Consider the following 11,700-nt stretch of genomic DNA (forward strand, 5'->3'; position numbering starts at 1 on the left):
AATTATTGCATTTCTTAATGCTTTACGTTGCAGGGTTTACTCTTTCACTGCCTGGGGATCATTGCCAGCATTTGTTCAGTCATGTTCACAACTGCCACTTCAAATGTTCAGTCGACATAAAGGGATGGGTCTGCTTTATACTGGCAGAGGAGGGGTAAGGAATCTGCCAACATTTTCTCCCTCTGAGTATCTACTTCAGATCCTTTTCCTCTTCCTTACCAAGTCAGGATCTCAGGAACCTGAGCATTGTGTAGGTTTTCAGAAGTGTTGTGAACCCAAGTGCAGCAATCCCAGTTCTGGCATCAGATGCAGGATACCTCTCAGCAACAGGAGCTAGATTCATTCCGGAAGTCAAGGCAATAAGCTTATTTCATTACTTTTGATTTATGTCTTGTCTATTTTCTTCTGTGTCCCTCCAACTAGGAATCTTGAGGGAAAAATAAAGGTGTCATTGCTCTTTTTTTTCTATCAGCCTATTTTCTGAAGAAGCCCCATACAGCAGTCCTTGTAGGAATGAGGGTCAGACACAGGTTTCTCTGAGTTTGTCATAAAAAAGAAGCTTTATTTTGGAGGTGAACACAATGTAAGAGACTAAGGACACACTGGTCTGAACTGATTTATGAAGCCCTCTTAGCTAAACCCATTTTTCAGACTTCAGTGTCAGTTCCCATTCCTCAAATCTGCTGTCTATATTTGAAAAAAATAGAAAGTGTTAGTGTGTAACGCACCTGTAGATGGTGACAAAAAGATGTAACTTAGAATCTGGCTTGTGTAGGATCCACAAAAAAACCCATCTACTCTACATTTAAAACAACTTCCTCTAGCTGCTCTCTAAAATAGCTTTTTAATGAAGGTGTGATGTAATCTCTCCCTTCCCTTTCACTAATTATATTTAAACAGCTATAACCATTCCCATTTTCAGGAGTGGCTTTATATCTGCCTCTGACTTTCTGAGATCCTTTCTGGAATAATACTTCATTATATCGGCTGTCTGAATGGCTTATTTTGCAATATTCACTCTAAATCTGAGAATGTTCCTAAAAATAATTGCGCTCATGAAATAAAGATTTTATAAGGATTGGAAGAAAAATCTATGTGGTATGGTTTAGATCTAACACACTTAATAAATAAGTAAGTTGAGAAATGTGGCTGTCTTTATGGAGGGATGCCACAGCCACAGATGAATCAGGAGAAAAGTTTAAAGGGCCGTATAAAATTGTATGAAAAAGACCATAAAGGGTAGTAAGGGAATCACAGATGACACAGGATTTGAAAAGATAAGTCTGCAATCAGACCATGCAAACTAAGTTTATTATAAGTGGAGTTTGGAAGCAGCATTATGTACATAAACTACACAGCTATAAATCTTTGCACTGAGTAGATATTCATTAGGGAAAGTCTGAGCTGTAGCACTGTTGTCTATCAGATGCTTAGCCCAGGCATTTAGTCAGAGATGTCTGAGGGAAAATCTGCAAAGGCAATAATAATATAGGAAGCAAGATGAGCATTCACACTGGCTCTTCAAACAAGGCCAGTGGGCAAGGACCTTTCACGTGCAAATACCCAGAACTTCTGAGGTTTTTCTTTCTTTTTTTTTAGTATATCTATTGAACATAACCACAAGCAAGTTCTGGTAAGATCCCAGATTTCAAGATGCTAAATCAGCTGGTGAATAGAAACTCAGTATCTATCTGAATTTGCTACAGTTCCTGCATGTTTCATGTCTATATTTAATGGTATCCAAAGCAAAAATATGCCATCTAAAATTAAAAGCAAACAAGCAGTTTCCACTAAGTGACAGATTTTCAGCTTAATCTTCTGTATGAGTTGCCTATTTCTTATTTTCTGGCTACACAGTGCTTCTTTATATGTCTTGCAGAAGGGAAAAGTCACAATTATGGCACAGATTATGTTAGCAGTTGTACCTACAAGCACAAAGGTCATGCAGATAATTGCAGAGGCTTATGAATGACACTAATGGCATGAGAAATTTTGCTGGTATTTGTCTGCATGTGAAATTGCTCCCATTACCCCTCCACTAACTGTTTAGATGATCGGCTTATACCCTACTCTCAACTGCTCAAAAGCTTTTCCCAGAAAAGAAGTTGCAACAACCCATTCACTTACTGCTCCTCCTTACAGATTAGAAGAGGAGGGTTATCAGTGCATAACCTGGGTGCAGCATAGGGTGGAACCCTCTGACGAAACACACACAGCTTCCCAACACAACAGGGGAGCTATGACAACGTGCTGACTTTGCCCACTGTCTCACGCAAGAAACCGGAAAGGGAGAGGCATATTTTGGCAGAAAAAAAATGTCAGTATGTCTGTAATGAACCTGGAGTAAAGTATCTCCCCTTTGACACATACCAAGCAACTTTACAATACTTTTTTTCTTCCTTCACCTCCAAGCCTTTCTCACTTTGAGTCTTTTTCTTCTCATTTTACAACCTTCATTTCTTCTTGTGAGGTGCCTCTACAAGGTCAGACTATGACCAAAGTCCCATATCAGATGATTCACTGTACAGTCAGTCAAACATTCAGGTCCTGACTTGAAAAACTGGTTTGTCCTGTGTAGCGGTGAGGTCTTTGAACCTCACCTTTGAGTGCGATGTGGAAAGTAAATAATAAAAGGCTTTTTGCCACCAGAATTTCTGCTCAATGTGGTGATAAATCCACAACAGAGAAAACAGGTAAGAACTATATTCAGAGAGGAGCTTGAAGCCTCAAAGAGATCACTACATCTTGGGATCTGCTGAATCAGCAGTCAGCCTACGTAAGGTATATGTAAGGATTTTAGGCTGTCACAGCATCTATCTTTCAGCCCAAGGAATAATTCGCCTCTTGCAATCTCACTTGTTGCTCTGAGGTCTCTACTCAATACAAGTTTCTGCATTTCCTAGTTAAAATCCTGTTTAAACAGTAATGCGAAGTATAAGAGCTTTTTCATGCTTTGACAATAAGTTACTCACCCATAATGACGGGTGAAGCAAATCTTGCGTGTCATCAGCCTTGACAGCATTTTGACACTGGGGGAATGTTGCCTAAAGAGGGTATGTTTGCAGTCCAAACAGTAGGACACTTTCAAAACAATGCAAAATGGGAGTATCTGTTCTTGTCCTTGACTGTATTTGCAACACTGGGTCTGACTGAGCTTGTCCTTAGTCCACTACAACTCATGTTTTGAGTTACAACCATAGCAAATAGATCTTACTGCAATATCAAAATAGCTCGTAATATTTCAGTTGTAAAACTGAAGAATATTCCTATGTCTGACTCTTAGCAAAATACTACAGTGTCCTGACAGATCTTATTTTGGATATGAGGCACTGACATGGCAGCTGAGTTTATACTTAACTCCCATAGTCAAACATGTACAAGATTCCTTGCCCTCAATTTAAACCATCCTTTTATTTAAGCTTTGAGATGAAGGGTAAGATTGGAAAGCATGACAAAAATATACCCCAAAACTCCAAAGGCTGAGTAAAAAGTAGAAGAAAGAAGACAGCAACAGTGCATTTCATCATGAGTCTTACACCATTTTCATGATTTTGGGTAGCTGACTTATGATCAACAATAAGCGCACTTTCTGAAAACTTCCACACCTCACATGGTTTAGATAGGTATGGTTAAGTCCAAGATTGATACTGCAACTGACCACATGAAAAGCTTTGAGAGTGTTTTCAACCAATGTTAGGCATGTGTATGGCTGGCTGAGTCAGCTGTCTAGGCTGTCTTCACAGCTTCTGCCGAGGAGTGGGGCTGCTAGGGAGTGATTTATCTTATCCTAAAATAGGCATACAAACAGGCCAGGTGAACTGTGCCCTTAAACTGCCTGCTTCTTGACACTGACCAAAAGCCATACAAGATGGATTCCTCCCAAGAGTCTCCTCAATGGGACGGAATCTCTGTTTCTCAGCAGATCGTATTTGCTTTTAAAGTACTCTAAAGGAAGAGCATCTGCCTTTCACTTTCAGAACTTCTTTATTATAGTGATAGAAAAAGTGGGGAAAAAAACCAACAGGAAATGAAGATCTGGACTTAGTATTTTACACTGTGGGCATGTCTGCAGAGGTTTTGCCATGAGATTTCTTTGCTCTGACCCAAAGCTCTGTAGCTGCCTTAGCAAGGTGTGTAGCCCAAAGCCACTAGCCCAGTCTCTCAGAGGCACTGATTAATCGCTGCTCAGCAGTGCTCTGACCTCAGCACCACCCCAGACACAGCTCAGAACAAGTGAGAATCCACCCTCCTTTCTATTCCTCCATTCTACCACACCCTGAATTGTTACAAGGATGAGCCAAGTTGTGTCTCAGATGCTCAGGATCTGGAGCTTCTCCATTTCCTATGAGCTGTCGGAGTGAACTGGGTTCTTGTTAGTGTCATACTGGGAACTGATTTCTGGCCTCTTATGGCTTTTACTTTTGCTTCGAAGTAATAGGTTTTTGTATCCATTAGCAATGTAAACCCTTCTCTCATGATGACTATGTTCTTTTGCACTCCAGCCAAGAGAATTGCAAATTCTTTTTATAAAAGATACAGCCCAACATGAGTTGTTGAACAACCCAGCTCACAAGAGGTAGTAACCTGATCATCAAAACAAACCTAGATTTCCAGGACATGTCCATACACACAGGAGCAGGCAAATCTTGCTGTATGCCATGCCAGTCCCAGCTCCAGGCTGAAAAATGTACAGCTGGCTTATCCTGGTGCTCTCCCCTCCTTAGAGGCCTGAAGAAAGGCAGCATGGATATATAACATACCTCATACCAGAACAGGCACTTGGAGGGCACCGGTGCTTCTGTGGTCCAGATAAGTGTGTTGGACATCGGGGTGCTGGTGCCCTCCCTCTGACCACATTTTTCACATCAGCACTGGAAACCTTGTCCCCAGGGAAGGAGTTTAAATGGGGATATATCTCACAAAAAGTTCCTATTCTGACAAAAGTTTCATCAGAAATGCCCCATCCAGCTCTGTGCTAAACTCCTACCCAAGTGCTCCATGGCCTGGCTCCAACATCACTCATATATTCCTGCTTTAGCAAGGTCTAGTGTCTCGAACACTCTCACTTTCCCTAAAGCAACAACTCTTCCAGAAAACCAGAAAACAAACCTCAAGCAGCATGTCTGCCTGTGATCTGCTCCCCTCCCAAAGGATGCAGCCTCCTCTTCCCATACACCACCAGTTTTCTTCAGAGCCCTTCATCTAAAAACTCTTTGAAATACATATTTTTAAGCTTTCCGTGATACTTGGCTAATATTAAAATAAAAGAAGTCCTTAAGTATGGATACACTCACATACTTAATCCACGTATTTCTCTTTGCACCTTCCCTGCCTCTCCAGACCTTTTTTTCTGCCAGTTTTTTTGGCTGCTTTACATAATTTTTGTTCATTTATGCACTTCATGAACTAAGCTCTTCTTTTACGTCAGGGCTTATGTCAGGGATTTCCTATTCACCAGCACCTGGTCAGGATTCATTTAAGCTATATGTCTCCAAGTTTAAGATCTTTTGGTGGTTTCAAACTCAATTCATCATGGATTAACATGCTAATCAGTGTCAGTAAGGGCTTCGCTATCTAGTCTGTAAGTATGTTATTAAGCCTACATTTGTTTAAAAAAAGATGCTTGCTAAAGAACCCGTACTGAAAAAGTTTCTTGTAGGTTTATATTATGTAGGCAGGGCTCCATGTACAGGAGCTGTGACTAACATAAGGCGTGGTATTTCTGACCTCTGGCATTTTCAGCATATTTTCAAATTGTCTGTGTCGTAAAATACAGATCGCTGTGAAAGATGCCTTAAATATGCAGAGAACAGCCTGTGTCAAAGAATCAAAAGGCTTCGCATGCATCTTTAGAATATGGCCTTCTTTTTCAAGCAGTGGAAGCTGTTCTAAGAGTGTTTCTACTGGAGAAGGACATGTATATTTCATATTCAGGCCTAAACACCAGGAACTTAATTATGATTTTGTTTATGCCTATGGAAATCAAAAGAAGTTTAGAAGGCAAGTCATAGACAATGTAAATTAGAAATAACATAGCTAACCTTTTGCCCTGTCCTATTTTTGACAAGGAAAAAGAATAAACTTGTCAGAGAAATGTGATACTTTCTTTCTGCATTTTCTCTGCTGCCCTCCAGCCATGGGTGGGAAGTGTCCCAATGATACAAGGCCCAGAGGTATACAGTTATTTTGTGATCCAAAGCCAGATACTTACAGGTTAGAAAATGAGAACTGGGTCATTCTGATGTTATTTTATAGGCATCAGTTATGCAACAATAATGATATTATTCCCTATAAAGATGTTTTCTTAATGCCTTACATGAAAACTCTACATAACACAGGCAGACAATATGGTCACTGCAGTTATGTTTAGAATTAGAACACAGGAAGTACATAACATCTGTTATGAAATTTTGCTTGAATCATCCAGATTTGATGTTTATTTTGACAAGTGTATTTCTTCTATTTCAGGCTAATATAATACTCAATTCCTGCTTTCACTGAGGCATACCTCTGTTTGGCAAAGTAAACGCTAAACACAAAAAAATTAAAAAACAAATAGAAGTAAGCAAGCTTTAGCTTTTGACATTATTAATTCCTTAAGTCACATTTGAGGTTAAACATCCATGCTCTGAAAGTTGAATAGAAACTTCTTTATTTTTCTATGGTTGCCCTAGACAAAGTGACAATCAAAATAACACTACTCAGCAAGTGAGCTACAGGCTTCACAACCCCCTGAAACTCAGCGATCCTCTGGGAGTATTCTACCAGATGTGTATAGTCTTTTCACAGTCAGAGAGGAGTTTCCATCAACCCTCATCTGCTCACTGACCTTCACAATCCCACTCACATTAAACTCTGCTGCTCTGCAGCACTCTGTGGGCACTGGGGTCTTTTCTGATTCAGATAGTTGTATTGGTTTTTTCAGTTTAATCCTCTCACACACAAAACTCTCATTTCTATCCCTGAGTGTTGTTTTTTACAAAACTTCAGTATGAAAATTCTGTCATTTGCAGATTATAAACACTTGCTGAAAAAACTCTTATTTTAATTTTCATTCATCTTTGTCCCGCAAGTGCAATTCATTTATCCCCTCTATAAATAAAAAGATTCTTTTCTTTCCAAATGTTTTTTTTCTTTAGCTGAAAGGACAGGAAGAGAACTGAAGAGTATTACTGAAAACTTTATAGTAACTACCAAATAGCAGAGTCAGAGACTTTACCTACTGGCAATGATCCAGATTTATAACTTGCACATGTGCAATTTACATTTATACTAAAAACTAATTTCCTACTGAAGCCATTGAAGAAAGATGCTGTGAAGAGCCCAGTCCTCAGGAAAGCTGAGAAACCCATGCTGAGGGACTGTCAGACTCCCAAGCCTGTAATCAGAGTGCGAGCTGCTTTCAGAGGAATCTCAGTACCATCCAGTGCTAATCTCCAACCACTACTCTAAAAAATAGTTCCTCTTTTTTCATCTTTCATAAATTGTCTGGGATTACCTCCCTCTGATCAGACAAACATATAGAGCTGGGATACTCCTGGCTGTTGCATAAAGATGAGTCTCTTCAATGCCACAAGAAGCATCCAAAATCTTCCTTTGCTGAGATAGAAAGAAAAAAGACTCATACTAGAATAATCCTGGGGCTTTTGTAGCCACAGAAATTCTTAGAGACCACCTCAGCCTTTTGGAGGTCATGGTGTGCTTCCTCACTTGCTCTCTGATCCCCCTGACTCATTCTGTGACAAACACTACGATACCAGAAGGGATGAGCTTCTGAAAATGAGCCTCTGATTGATGCCATCCATGAGAGATGTCAAAGCTCTACACACAGCTGGTCTTAGAACTGACTCTGAAGCTTTAAAATCCCCCTCTGCAGGGCCAGGACAGATCATCTTTATGGAACTATTCTGTTTCAGAGTATCTGTCATGGGTGAATAGCTGGAATGGCAGAGACCTCTGTTAACCTTACAGATAGAGAACTAATGCAACAACTCAAGCCAAAATTAAGTTAGTACACTTCTTATTTTATGTTATTTGGGTTGCCATGAGCCATACTTGCCCCTTTGAAGATATTTGGCCAAAACCAACTCTTGTGCAACCATGTTTATATCTATGGCATGCCCCAGAGGAATTTACAGGAAGTGTGAACTAAAAGCAATGCAAATGATTAAATCCTAGTTTAAATTTAAGATAGAATCTATATAATAGATAACAGTAAAAACAGGTGAGAATGCCAAAAGGAAGAACAGACAAAACTTCATGGCTAAAAGTGAAACGGGATCATTTTCATGTTGCCTTGGAACACAGTTGCTGTAGTTAAGATAATAAAAGCCACTTTTCCATTAAGCTGTAGGCTTCCCATCAGCATAAGGTTAGGCTTTGTGTCTTCTCTTTGCTAAACCACTTACTCTCCCAAAATGAAGAATTTCTTCCTTTGTCATGTCCATAGATGAGACTAACAAGCACACACACTTTATACACTTCATTAATCCTTGTGATGATTCATGCGCATGGGGGTCATGCTCTAATCCAAGTCATACCTCTAAAAATACTTGACCTCCAGATGTCTATGCTGACTGCTCTATTGAAGAGCAGTTTTTGGACACATTGTCTTTCTTTTCATAGCACTGTAGTACAGATTAAACATATTCAAACTATCCTTACAAAAGACGTGCTTAACAGTGTGCTGACTATACATAAAAAAAGGTCATGTGGGCAAAGATTTTGATTCTCTGAGATTTAGTTTAAAATCTGGCATCAGTGCATTTTGCTTTTGAAAGAGTCTCTGGATGCCAAAAATAAAGCATAGTCACAGTGCTGCACACAATAAGCTTGGTGCCAGAAATGTCAGATGTAGAGGGAGCATCCTCCAGGGGCCACACTGTTGGTTACATATGATTGTTGTTCTCCAGAGTGCCTGAGACCTTTAGAATGGGTGTCAATGAAATACTCCAACCAAACAGAAATGTTGAAAGGGAAGAATAACCATGATTCTAATCACTATTTAGCTATGTTTGGATTTAGCTCGTTCTGGTTTTTGAGATGTACAGCTCCTCATGAGGAGTCAAATCTATTCACAGGTCTGAAAGGCTTTCTCTCCTGTTCTATCACCCAGTCACACAGAAATCAAATCTTTGCATTTGAGTACTGCTATTTTAGTCTTACCACTACACTACTCCAAATTTATTCTATGACAGCCAACCAGAATACCCTGACATGAGGTTATTTCTTTTCCAGACTTTATCAATATGATCCCTTTCACTTAATTTCAACCACTTAAAAATAAGACTAAAATCCGAGTTAGTTTTCTAACCTGCAGGAGATCCATCCCAAGTATATAAAGCAGGTGAGATGGCTTACTGTTGGCAAGGATATTTTTTTTAGAGACAAATTATTTAGACTGAATTTAAAGGATTAGCTCAGATTATATGACAGATTTAGGAAGCTAGTATTAAAGGAAATAGGTATTACCCTAAAAGCTTTCTATCTGTGCAAGAAATTAAATGTTGTGCATTGCACACATTTTACCATAAAACAAAGTCTCCTGGCTTTACTCAGAGACAAGATATATAGATATTTTCCATCCTGTTGGATTACTTAGGAAATATTTACTCATACCAAGAAGTCTGTTAATCATATGTATAAAGGATCATATTCTTACCTGGTATAAATGGGAATAACTTCATTGATTTTAAAATTGGGCTTAATAGCAGAAGGAAAATATCACAGGCCATTAACTCCATCTGAGACTATTGAAAAGGAATTCATCAGATCAGAATAGATGTAGGAAGTTTAATATCTTCCACAATGATCCATCTGATGTATTTCCTCATAAAGCCTGTCAACGATGGCAAAAAAAGAAAAAAGTCACAGAGGTCAAAAGTTATTCTCTCAAACCCCATCTGCATCACAGTTTCAATAGATGTTGCTGCTAAATGTGGTGGACTCTACTTCACTTGAAGCATTTAAATTAAATCTGAATATCTTTCTGAAAAGATATGCTACAGATCAAAGAGATGCATTGAGCCCGGAGCAAAAATGAATGAGTAGGTTTCTATTGGCTGTATTACATTAGAGTTAAGAATAGATGATCTTAATGCTCTCTCCTCACCTGAACATATGAATCCAGTCTCATTTAGCTAGACAGTACTTCACTGCCATAGCTACGTTGATTTCATGAGCTATAAAAATACAATTTCTAATTTAAAAAACTGGCCTTTGAGCTCAGTGAGTACTCCTGAGTCAAATAAAGCAGTCTCTTGTTATTGCAGACATCATATTATACCCTTTTTTATCAACTCCCATTTTAGCAATTTGTTTTCTTCCCTTCCTCAGCTCCCATTGCTATATTGGTTAGGAATGTTCTTCTAATTTCCATTCTGAACATGCACATGGCCAGTTTACATTTATATACTTTATTTCTGTCTTTTCTTACAACCACGTCTTTTAGCTTAAATAGTTATTTTCTTTCTGTAACACTTTTAAAACCTGAAAGACTGTTTTGTTCAAAAGGTGACACATTCTTCTAGTTTCTCCTTGCAAGATGTTGAACCTAACCACGGCTCTGCACCTCTTCCATTTCAGTTCATCTTTCCTGAATAAGAGAGCTGCACAAAGGATACGGAATTCCAGACAAGGTCTGAAAAATAGCAATAGCCATCCCTCTGTCTACAGGTAATTGCTCTCATGACCATAGTTGTCTTTCTTGTCTGTATCACTGTGCTAGTGCATACTTACCATACATCCTAGTAAACAATATACCCAAATTCCCACCCTCAGATTTCACCTGATTAGTTTCTGGTTTATAACACAAGGGTTTTTTCTTATCCCTGTCCAAGCTAAATACTTCACATTATATTTTGCAGAAATTCATCCCACTCTAATCCTCCAGACCTCCGACCATTCAGTTTTCATGCATATCTTGATTGTTCACATCTTGATCATCTCTCAAACCTTTATGTCACTAGCATTTCCCATCAGGCTCTCTCATTCTCCACACTGCAGGAAAAATGCTAAAAAAATAAAGGTCCCAACTCTGCTCCTTTGATGCTTCTGCTGTGCTCCTTTATAAACTAGCTTCCTTCAATGCCAGAATCTTCCCTTTCAACACTACCTGATGATATCCCTAAGCATCTCCTCACCCACCATAGAATGCTTCTGTTGATCTCCATCTTCACTGGTTTAATGGATATTCCCCTGTGTGGCATCTCATCACATGGGAATGAGAGAGGTAGAACAGAAAAGAGCTCTTCCATTTCTGCATCTATTCTGCAACTTATCTAGAAGAACAGCCTTGAGATTGCCTTGTGCAGTAGGTATCTGCAAATTCTGAATTTTCTGTGAAACCTTTTCTGTACTATATTTCTGTCTAATATGCATCTGTACTCCTGCACCAGTTGATGCTAAGTTTATTGATCTTTTCTTGTAGCTCTGTTATACTTAATGCACGTGCAGCTCTAATCAGATATACATTCTACGCTAATGAATAATATGAAGTGTGTCCCCTGACTGGCTCTACTGATTCTACAGTTCTTTGAATTTCTTCTCCTAGTAGTCTCCTACTCACCATTGTCTTCTCTGAATAGTCTCTGCTTTTAAAGACAAAAATAAATTATATTTTTAAGAAAAAGAAAAATATGTATAAAATTAGCCTTTCACTACTTTCTATTATTTCATGCAATAACTTATTTTTGATTGTTG

This window comes from Neopelma chrysocephalum, unplaced genomic scaffold, assembly GCF_003984885.1.
Source record: "Neopelma chrysocephalum unplaced genomic scaffold, ASM398488v2 Primary Assembly neopelma1_59, whole genome shotgun sequence".
In the NCBI taxonomy this organism is placed as follows: Eukaryota; Metazoa; Chordata; class Aves; order Passeriformes; family Pipridae; genus Neopelma; species Neopelma chrysocephalum.